This window comes from Diabrotica virgifera, chromosome 4 (assembly GCF_917563875.1).
Source record: "Diabrotica virgifera virgifera chromosome 4, PGI_DIABVI_V3a".
Lineage (NCBI taxonomy): Eukaryota > Metazoa > Arthropoda > Insecta > Coleoptera > Chrysomelidae > Diabrotica > Diabrotica virgifera.
In genome coordinates, this window is record NC_065446.1 from 40749473 (window position 1) to 40761922 (window position 12450).

A 12450-nucleotide genomic window follows, 5' to 3' on the forward strand; every position below is an offset into this window, starting at 1 on the left:
CCACTCAATCCATAATATAATTTGCCTGATCTACTATAAATGTATTACAGTGAGGTATCTAAATGATGTTGAGATAAATCGAAAGATATCGATTGTAACTGATTGCAGGTACTTTTGACATAGAATAATCACCCCTTATTGAAATTTCAAAAATTATTTTTTTAAATTGTCCGACTACAAAATCTACCCCTTATTTTTTTCCGACAACAGTCATTCTTGGTAAGGAATAATTTACTTAATTAAATTTCGTCTTTGTCGGAAAGCTATTTATCACCAGCATTTTTGTCTATATCTTACCTGTTTAGAATGTCCGACTACGAAAACTTCTCATTAATTTTGTCGGACAGAACTTCCAATTGCTTTTTTAACCTTTCATTAAACTCGCATGCAAAAATCAGACCGCTATTCATCGCCAATATAATTCCTGTGATGTGACATGTTCTACGTGTCGGACTCGTTAAAATGCCCAACATTTTTGTCGGACAAACATTTTCTCATATATTACATAACGTTGGCTATCGAATAAACTTAAAAACAACTTGTTATTTTTCACAATCATAAACTTGTCAGGACGACACGTTTATCATGCTCCACAGTTAAAACTTCCCCTGTTCCAGTGTTCCCGTGCATCAAAGTTTGTCCGACTATACACCGTTAAGCTATTAACAAATTTTCAGCTTGCTATTAATCAACTTTTCTTTCTTACGCGGGATCCAGGTCTATTATTAACAATTAGCGCTATAGTCCAACTGTATCGTCGCCCCCGTTAGCGAAACTACCTCGATTAGATTTTTTTGCACAAACTTACTCAAAAAGAGGTCCTTATAACACATCCACAGAGTGTCGGGCGGTGCCGTGGTCAAAAAATTGTTTAAACAATTTTTTTAAACAAATTCGCAAAAATAATTTTTTCATTGCCAACGATTTTTTTTTTAGATAACTTGGGTTATTCTGAGCAAAACAGGTCTCTTGTGATTTTTCTCTAAAATTGATTGTTGTCGAGTTATATGGCCATTTTCGCATTTTTCAAATTTTAAATCGCGCATAACTCGACAACAATCAATTTTAGAGAAAAATGACAAGATACCTTTTTTGCTCAGAATGTCCCAACATATCTAAAAAAAACTTCGAAGTGAAAAAATTATTTTTGTGAATTTGTTTAAAAAAATTGTTTAAACAATTTTTCGACCACGGCACCGCCTGGCACCCTGTGGATATGTTATAAGGACCTCTTTTTGAGTAAGTTTGTGCAAAAAAATCGAATCGGAATAATTTGACTAACGGGGGCGGCGAGACATCCTGGACTATAGCGCTAATTGTTAATAATTAAAAATAACAGTTTTGTAATTAAATAATGACAAAAATCTCTTCAGGACCTTGAAGAAGGGGTTTGAAACTTGATCTGGTCACTTTTTAAATTTCACACTAATAACTTTTAATCGAGTTATCAAGCCTTGAAAATGGCCATTTTCGCATTTTTCAAATTTTTAATCGCATATAACTCGACAACAATCAATTTTAGAAAAAAATGACAAGAGACCCTTTTTGCTCAGAATGACACAAGTTATCTAAAAAAAAATAGCTCGAAATGAAAAAATTATTTTTGTGAATTTGTTTAAAAAAAATTGTTTAAACAATTTTTCGACCACGGCACCCTGTGGATATGTTATAAGGACCACTTTTTGAGTAAGTTTGTGCAAAAAAATCGAATCGGAATAATTTCGCTAGCGGGGGCGAGGATACTGCCCGGTCTATCTGAAAAAGTTTAGATGTTCCATTTTATTCAATTCTGCCGGAACACCTACTAGACAGCAAGATTTGCCATTCTTTAAACTACTTATCTACCGCTTTTGTCAAGGTTTCTACGTCAATATTTACCGGTTTACTTATGTTTCTACACCTAGTATCAGGTATAACAGGTATCCTGTTAATTAGTTTTTGTAATGCTACATCCACATTTGTGATTTTATACATAAACTTACGTGCATAGAAATCCGCCCACTTAAAAATTTGGTCATATTTGATGTCTCCTATTTCCTAAACCTGTTGGCCGATTTAAGTGATTTTTTTTAACTTGTTATAACTTGATTCTTTAACAATATCGCTGTAATAATATTGTTGCTAAACAGGTAAATTTTCATTGTATACTACCGGGTGTACGAATTAAACTGTGTTTTTTTCTCAAAGTTTACAACACCCTGTGGAATATTCTAGCATTTATGAAAAACTGAAATTAAAACCCAAATATTATAGCCTCATGTTTTCTCAACATTCTGTTTTTTGATTCATTCGCTTATGTTGGACCATAAAAAGTTGTTGCTATTTTTGGTAGTTTGCGTTTTTCTAGAAATGGAAAACCAACCGGTCCAACGTCCAAACCCCCAATCTGGAAAACCAGAATTTTCTGGTAGAGTTTATTCCATACTATACTCAAAGTTGATACAGATAAATGTGTAAATAAAAAACAAAATTATTTTAAATGTTTTTATTTGTCTACAAAAGTAGCATTACGTTGCAGTTATAATAATTGTTAACTTCTATGAAAATTATTTGTATGTACATATTATTTTACTTCTCGTTGTTTTATAATTGCACTTAAAATTAAGAAATACAATACAAATCAAACTGATAAAAAGTACAGAATAATAAACTGGACTCCAATTTAACTTTGGTTTAAATATAATAATAATATATATGAGGATCATTTACAAATACTTTGTTTATAAGCTAATAATAGATTTGTCTTTATTATATCACATAAATAATATACAAAATCAGATAGGTTTCTAAAAAAATATGTGCAAATTCAGTATGCTCTTTTTTACTTCAACCAAATCATAAAAGGTGAGCCTAAAAAGTCCAAATCTTATTTATACACACTTTAAATTTCTATGTGTTCAAGGTTTTCTAATAATATAAATAATATACTGAAGATCTAAACGAGAACTTTTGCAAAAACTTAACATTGATTATCAAGATGTTCAAATAATATCAAGATTACACTAGAGTTAAGGTACCATTGACATTTGGATATTCATTTTTGATCGACCCCCGTATAACTGTACACAACTCGAGAATGACGGTATCGAATGTTCGAGGCGGGGGCGGAGGGATAAAGAGTGTTCGAGAACGTACCTCAAGTAGGCGTGATGAGCTGATAGCTCGTATAAACGAATGGGAACTAAATAGACAAATGTCGAAACATAACATTCAAATCCTTGCACTCACAGATACTCTGTCGAAAAGCGATCCACATTTCGCAGGATATTCGATCATTCATCGAAACCGCTGTCAGGTTTCACGTGGTAATGGTATTCTCGTGAAACACGGAATACCACACAGCGCACATACATACCCACCAAATTTTCGTCCACCTGATGTGGACTTCCTGGCAGTTGACGTGCACATCCCCAACAACAAAACCCTCACGATAGTCTCTTACTACAAACACCCGGATCAACCACTCAACAGGCATTTGCTAGAGTATTTTTCAACGCTAGGCAAGGCCGTGTTGATGGGCGATCTGAATTGTAGACATACACAGTTTGGTGATCATCGACAAAACCCAGAAGGCATCCGCCTCACGGATTTTCTACTAGACCTTCCTATCTCACAAATCACCAACACTGAATACACGTTTCTGAACGCCACTGGGGCCTCTATTGTCGACCACATCCTAGTCACCAGTAACATTCTGGATAGGTTCGAGGATAGATGCCACATAGGCGACTCAATAACGTCAGACCACGTACCAATTCTTGTCAATACCGACATACTAATTCCAAAACAACCCAACCCTCCAAGAACTATAAGAGACTATCGTCACGCTAACTGGACTGAATTCCAAAGTTTCATCACGCAAAATCTCCCTATGTTAGGCGGACTCGATACTAACGATAGTATCGCCACCAGTGCAACAGAAATTGAGAACCTCATCACCGAGGCGATCACGCACGCAATCCCACTTAAACAAATAACCCATACATCTCCGGCACTTCCACAATACATCACAGCCAAAATCCAACAAAAAAGACGTCTTCTACGTCAATACAAGGCCAACAGAAATCCACTAATCAAAACAGAATACAACCGAATCTGCGCCAGGATAAAGAGAGAGATATCTGACCTAACGGCCCGCCGGTGGGAAGATGCTACCTCAAAACTGGACTACAGAGACGGAAGTAAATTCTGGCACAAATTCAAAGTCCTAACAAAACAAAAACTATCTCAACCATCTCATCTGTTGGTCAACAATCACATAGTCAATTCCCCAGACGGGAAAGCTGAAGCATTCAGAAATTCGCTTCAAAACAACTTTCAAACTCCAGACAACCCGAACTTTGATCGCTTATTTAAACTCCACACAGAATACATAGTAAATGTTACTCTCAACTACCACGTTCCAGTCTATGATCCTATCATGGACCCCCTCACAAACAGGGAAACGGAGAGCTTTTGCCAAATGGGTAAAAACAGCGCTCCCGGACCTGATAGCATCAACCGAAGGTGCCTCAAAAAACTTCCAGAGAGTATCATCCCTCTTCTAACTAAAATATTCAAAGCATGTCTCAAAAACAACCACTTCCCTACTCCTTGGAAAGTGGCCAATACCATCATGCTTTTGAAAAAAGGCAAACCCCCCAACCGACGTGGAATCCTACAGACCAATCTCTTTAATAAACACTCTGGGTAAAGTTCTTGAGCTAATCCTAAAAGAAAGGCTCAATAACTTTCTCGAAAACCACAACATCATCCCAAAATTCCAATACGGATTCCAGTCTGGTAAATCTACTAAACATGCATTAATAGATTTCACAACTAAAGTTACTCAAACCATCAACGATGGTTCATTCGCCATAGCCACATTCCTGGATGTGCAGAAGGCTTTCGATCAGGTCTGGCACGACGGACTTGTTCGGAAACTTCTGGACATCTGGCTACCATTACAATTTACCAAAATTGTACACTCATACCTCCACAACCGAACTGTCAGAGTGAAAATAAGCGATCAAAAGTCTACCCCCTTCACTCCACAAGCTGGAGTTCCCCAGGGTTCAGTCCTAGCACCACTGTTGTACATCATCTACAACAGCGATATCACAAACCAAAATATCCCAGGCACTCGGCTTTTTCTCTATGCAGACGACACGGCTCTACTCACGACAACCTCTCGATACAACCCATTACTCATCCACAGAAGAGACCAGGCTCTGTTGGACGGGGTCGGGGATTGGTGTTGTAAGTGGAGAGTCACGCTGAACGCGAACAAAACAACAACAATTGTGTTTCGCGCCCCTTCTGTGTCACAAAGAATCATAAGAAATGAAGACGACCAATATCCACTGAGATTGTTGGGAGAAAGGCTTGTTCTTAGCCCGACTGCGACCTACCTGGGAGTACTGTTTACCAGGACTCTTAACTGGGACGCAGATCTAAAGGCAACTTTAGATAGGGTAAGGAACAGAGCCAGACTTCTCAACCCTCTCTCTGGACGAATTGGCAAGACACACAAGAAGACTCTCTTACACACTTACAAGACCTATATTCGACCCGTCATTGAGTACAAATCATGCCTCTACTCTCTTTGCGCTAGAGCACAAAAAGAAAGGTTGTTGCGAGTAGAACGAAGAATCTTGCGTAGATGCAACTACGAGCACTGGAGATATCCCTCAAACGAAATCCATAACATCTCAAACATCCCCAAAATCAGTGAGAGAATAAACTCTCTGAACAGGAACTTCACAACCAAAGTAATCAACGGTCCCCCTCCGACACACAAGAATCTCTCAAATGTTCCTGTTCATCTTCTGGCCACGTATTCTACCGCGCAAAGCCCAAGCGCAAAAAGATTCATCCACCGTCTGCTCTAATGCAAACATGCATTGACGAACTCCCGGTAGAATACGAGAACATCCTCGAGGCTACCCCGTTAGCCTACCGCACCCACCTATAACTCATCCTCTTCCCTACCCCGAACAGGGGGAAGTTGGTTTTTTGCGGTTTCCCAACTTCATTGCACAATTATACCTGTTCGTCCCAAGAAAATAGCCTCAACTATTTTCACCACTCGAACGCTCACTGTCCACGCTGCGCTCAAAACCACCCCTTGACCGCCGACGAGGGCCGCTGGTTCTACCAGTTGGCGTACAATGGTTTCTAGAGGGGTGGTCGAGGGCAAAGCACGGACAGTACAAGTAAATGTCTATGGAACCAACAACAACTCCATCAAACTTTCTTCTCTGTTGTCTTTTTGGCCTTCTGGACACCACCGTCCGGCATAACCCAGGATCACCAGGAACACCAGGAAACGACACATGCCCCAGTGTGTTTTTCGGACTGTTTGCTTTTGCGGCCACTTTTTCGTTGTTCAACTCAATACATTCACTACAAACCCTGAAGAGGACAAAATCCTAAACGGGGACTCTCATTGATAGCATTTCCACATAGCATTTAATCTATACACGCAAATCAAATAGACAAAAAGAATGGAAGAATGGGAAAGACACGTGTGGTCAAACTAGAAAGAAATAAATCGCCAATCGGTAGAAGTATCGGCCTACCACGCAAAAGATGAAGTGACAACCTTCCATAGAAGTATTAATCCGCCAATGAACAAGCCGAATTGCTTATAAAGAGGAAGAAGTATTTTTTAAGTATCTAGTTAACATCACGAGATAATATAATTTAATCATCCAATGTTTCTAGAAATTAGGAATTTCTAGGAATATTGGAAATAAAATTTGGAATCTTGTTTTTGATGTAAAAAATGTTATTGTGTAACTTTACATTTGTTTTAGCAATTATTAGATAACATCATTAGTAATCCTTGTAACTGTTTATGATTCATTCATAAATAATTTTGAATGGATACTTAGACGCATGCAATCAGTGATTGTTTTGACTCACCTGATTACTAAAAATATTGTTTACAATCTTTACAATAGTATAAAACTCATTAGAAAATCACAAACACGCATTTCGAGATATTTCAATACTTACTGCATTTCAAAAAAATTTAATTGTATTTAAGTTAATTACCAAGTAAAATATAAAATTTAATTGTCTCACTAAAAATGTGAATGTCATTAAGTCTACGAATTGATGCAATTCAGTTTAGAAAAGAATAGTTGAAGGTTCATTCATTGAACCTGAACGCTAAACATGAGAAAACTTGAATGGTTATTATTATGGTTATTATACAAACAAAGAAATATACTATTTTGACATAATAACACAGAAGCATGGTTATTTAAAAAATCTAGCAGTTCAACCAAATGACGCACCGTTATTTAAAGGCTTATATCCTCATTATAAGGTTTGTTCCAACACAACGAGAACCGTCATGTAATGATCACGTTACTATAAAATAATACGTTCCATGCGTTCTGTGTCTGTATATCGTGCGTTCCATGGGTTATTTTGTTTGCTGCGCAGGACGGTGATCGTTACATGGACGGTTTCTCGTTGTGTTGGAACAAACCTATTATTGATTGGCTTTGCACGAACCTGAAAAAGATATTCTACTAAACGGGTACCGGCTAAATAACTTCAGATATGCAGGTGACACCGTTGTGTTTGCTGACAACCTAGAAGACCTGCAAGTCTTTATGAACAAAATCACGTATTACAGTCAACGATATTGACTTAACTTCAATATAAACGTAAAGAAGACAAAGCTTATGATCATTAGCAAGAAACATATAACAGAAGGTCAACTCTATACCAACTAAACCCCTGTAGAAAGACTTACGCACTACAACTACCTCGGCACTATAATAAATGAAGAATGGACCAACAACCAAGAGATAAGACCATGCATCGGAAAAACTAGATCCACCTTCAACCAGATGATGGCCTTCTTCAAGAGCCTCAACCTCTCTCCTGGCATAAAAGTTAGAACAGGACTTTCCAAATTTATTCGTACTGTGACGCTCTTTAGATTTTGCTATTTTTTTGCGACGCCCCTCAACCCAAACCCCAATAAAACTTACCAATTTTGGTAAGTACTAGCCTAGTAACAGGTTATAGTTAAAAAACCATGAAATCCTTTATAAAAGGTATATTTGTTAAAATCCCTATACAGGGCTACATCATAAAACATATAGGGATTTTAACAAATATACCTTTTATAAAGGATTTCATGGTTTTTTGTAATAAATGGTATACAGCCAACTACAGGAAATTTTTTCCTCGTGAATAGGTTATAGTTATTTATAACAAAAAAACTATTTGAACATTTACCAATGAAATCAAAACATAGGCACAAAAATAAAAATGGATATTATTTTATGTAACTGGCTGGTTAATGTGAGGGATGTGCTTGCTTTTTTGAGCACAGCTTATGAAACCGGGGGTCCAATTTGGAAATTGCCACTCTCATTTCTTTTTCTAAGTTTATGTTTGACCTGTACTTGTTTTTAACTACTGTCACTGCAGAAAAATCCGTTTCGCACAAGTACGAAGTCGCAAATGGTAATAAAACCTTTAATGTTGCAGTGCTGATGGCATATTAGGTACTGATGACATAAGTGAACTGCACATTATATTGCCCGTTTTGATAGCTACTTTGTTATTCTTATAGTTTGATTCTACTGCTTTTATTAATATTCGTGGAACTTCGGATTGCTTCCCATAGCTTGATTCTAGGTATCTAGTCATATGCCTTCTTCATCATCAATGGTGCTACAGCCCTATGAAAGAGTCTATTACGCCAGTCAGTCCTATCCATTGCCAACCCTTGCCAGTTTGCTGCGCCTATTTTTCTCCCATCCTCATCTACACCGTCCTTTCATCTAAGTTTTGGCCTACCCCTATTTCTACTTCCCACAGGTTGTGACATAAGGATTCTTCTAGGAGGGTTGTTATGCTGTGATCTTGCTAGATGTCCTGCCCATCTTAGTCTTCCTATTCTTATAACAGATACAACGTCTTTACCACCAAATATATGTTTATATCTGTGGTATTCAAATACCATTTTCACAGATGCCACCGAATATGCCTCTCAGGATCCTTCGTTCAAATATAAGCAGAAGGTTTTCATCTGCCTTGGAGATGGTCCATGTCTCCGATCCATATGTCAACACTGGTTGTATAAGGGTTTTGTATATGGTTATTTTTGTTTTTTGGCTTAAGTTTCTGCTTCATACCGATGAGGAAAAAGAGTACCAACCACCTGGAAATATCATCAGAGGTAAGAATGGTAACAAAAAAATAGATTCAGATGCAACTTTGTACTTCATATCCAAGAAAGAATGGTAAAAAAATAAAAATGCATAATATATTATGTATGTAATGTGCTTCAAACCAGAACAATGAGCAGAAATTTAGTCGTATTACACGAAATATCAAAATATGCAAGAAATCAATAACTAATTGCATTACTGTTTTTTTTTCATCGTATAACATTGCTTGAACTCGTAGACTCATTTCAACATTAAAAATGCTTAAGAATATAGTAAAAATATGCTAGAATTCAAAATTTAAATATCTTCAATTATTCCTTCCAGTCTTCAGAAACGAAAATACCACTCAACCTGTAATTTTGAGACCCAAAAAAGATGCAAAAAAGTTTGCCACTCATACACCGAGCTTCCCCTAAAACCCCCTCGTAGGTGAGAAAAATCGAAAACATTGATTTAACAAAAGTCTGTAAGCCGTAGACAAAAATGTTTCAAACAAGAAATGTAGCTGAGATAACTCTAAACAACAATGTGTGATTGCACTTCTTGTGTAGAATGAACTGTTCTCTCAGAAACAACGCTTGAAGCGACCGGCGATTTTCATTGTCAGTCACGCGCGCGATATCACTTTTTTAAATAAAATTTGTATCAATTCGACATTAACAATTCGATTTGTTTTGATCAGAGTGTCCTATCCGCAAAAATCAAAATACGATTTTAGAGGTAAAAAGTGCAGCTTTGGTACGTACTTTTTGACTTTTTGTATTTTGCCACCAATGAAGTCAGTTTCCCTAATAGGCGAGCGGCAGCAACCCCTAAAATTACGTTATACCGACCACGAAAATCAACTTCAAGGTGAATGACCAATTTTGGCGATTCTTTATGTTTTCGAGGTCGCTGAATCTAAATATGAAGTTTATTTTTATCCATAGTTGGTGGAACATGTTCAAAAATTACATTTAATGCAAAAAATGCGAAAAATAAATTTTGATGAGTTTTCAACTTTACCTCGGTGTATCTTTGGTAGCTGTAAATATTTCCTTTTGAACATTTTACTGTGTCATCTTTGAAGTATTTACATAACAACGATATTTGTCCAAAATGTTTAAATGAATTAAAAGAGGAGTTGTTAATTTTTAAACATTTTGTCGTCAGATTTCGTTAGTTTCATGTTTACTTAAGTTTCGTTAGTTACATGACAAACTTTTAAGTTTATACCTTTAACCAACACAGCACTAAAATATAGTTCATGAAAAAGTCTTCTCAAAAATTTTAAGTCAAAATATGCAATAAGAAAAAAGTTATGTGACTTTATAGACGAGCAGCACACCTCAAAAAATGCTTATTTCTCGAGATGCTGTGTGGTGTGATGACCACGGTGTGGTGAATGGCTAATTTTGCTCATACTGTAAGTTCTTGATGGTGCTGAAAACGAAAATTAGGTTTATTTTGAATTTTACGTGGGGGAACATTGGCAAAATCGCAATTTTACCCTAAAAATAAAAAAAAACTAAATCACATTTTTTTGTGTTTAACTCGCCACAACTCTGTTCCGTTTTAATAGTTTTTTCTGAAATATTTATAGGGTATATTTCGTACCTTTCTGAAGACAATGGTACCTGTTAAAATCTTTCTGTCTTCTTATAATAAAAGTTATGAATTGTTTAAAGTAAAAGGTGCATATTCGTGAATTGCAAAGGTTAATCGCAAAAGTTGAGTGACAAAATTTGAAATTTAGCTTTTTAATAAAGTTTATGTTAACATATAGGGTACAAACAATAACATTTTAATAGAAAAAAAAAGTTACAACTTTTAATTTTAAGGAAAACGTTATTTAATTTTTTTTTATTTTTAAGGTAAAATTGCCATTTTGACAATGTTGCCCCATCTAAAATTTAAAATACACTTCATTTTCGTTTTTAGCACCATCAAAAACATAAAGTAAGACCAAAATTAGCCATTCACCACACCCTGGTCAGTATCTCGAGAAATAAGCGTTTTTTGGGGGAGTGCCACTCGTCTATAAAGTCACACAACTTTTTTCCTATTGCAAATTTTGACTAGAAATTTTCCAAAAAACTTCTTCATAAATTATATTTTATTGCTAAAATTATAAGCTAAAAAGTTTGTCACTCAACTTTTGTCACTCAACTTTCAAGTTAACATGAAACTAACGAAATCTGACGACAAAATGTTTCAAAATTAACAACTCCTCTTTTAATTCGTTTAAACATTTTGGACAAAGCTCGTTGTTATCTAAATATGGACCTCGATAGAACGGACCTAAATACCTAAACTAAAAACTAAAAGCCTAAATACCTAAACCTCGATATAACGGACCTCTATTTAACGGACTTAAACGGATTATAACGGACAAAAAAAATTGTCAAAAGTAAAAAAATTAAAAAAGTCCTATTAATATTGTACATGCTTAACCTGTCACATACCAATACATTGAATACCAACGGAGTCCGTGTGGACCTAAAACGCTACACCTACCTACAAACTTTAATTGTATGTTTTTGCCAAAAAATACAACATCGCTTATTCAACCAATGGATAGTCTAAGAGCTAGTGAGCCCTCCGACTAACGGTCGTCCTGTAAGGCTAAAAATTTGTCTAGTGATAATTCATAGCACACCAAGGCTAAAAACCATGACCTGGCAGGCCTCAGCGGTGCACGTGTATCTACCAGGTGAATCGAAAAGTGCAAATTTAGGGGGTAAAATAAACTTTCTCCTGTAAGGTTTAAATTTAAGTATGTGTTTGAGTAAGTCATTTAGAAGAAATGTGTACAATGACAGGCGATTCTGAAGAGCATAAGACCTTGCCAGGCGAGGGGAAAGATTAGGGGTGTTTTCTAAAATTATTCTTTTTGCATCGAACAATTTTTTTTAGGTTTTTTGAATCATTCCAAACAAAAAACGTCTTTAGTGATATTTCTCTTAAGTTAATAGTTTCTGTTATATAAGCGATTGAAAATTTTGAAAATTGCGAAATCGGCCATTTTTAACCCTAAATCGGACATTTATCTAAAAATCTCAATGTTGCCAAGGTAAGTAGATATTCTTTAAACATTGATTGATGAAATCCCGAAGAGTTATTTGCAATAAAATATCGAAAACCCCTTTGTTTTTTTAATTGCTAATCAAGCGGGCGCGTCACTGTAGTATATGTGAGGACGTTTAAGTTCGCATAAATTCATTATCTCGAGAATGGGCAAATTTCAAGAGAAAGCCCCAGACAGGTCGATTTTTATTTTTGAATTAGG

The 12450-nt window shown here is 36.1% G+C and overlaps 1 protein-coding gene across 2 annotated transcripts in view; it reads right to left on the reverse strand.

The window, feature by feature from the left end:
- LOC114325513 (suppressor of hairless protein) overlaps positions 1-12450 on the reverse strand; it is a 59585-nt gene that overhangs the window by 6004 nt on the left and 41131 nt on the right. Inside the window, exon 5 of one of the 2 annotated variants that reach the window (XM_028273589.2) lies at positions 3038-9172. The exons of the other annotated variant lie outside the window; for it this stretch is intronic. The gene's annotated coding sequence lies outside the window, so the exon portion shown is untranslated. Of the gene's footprint in view, positions 1-3037; positions 9173-12450 lie in introns of those variants that run through there. 2 annotated transcript variants of the gene reach the window in all.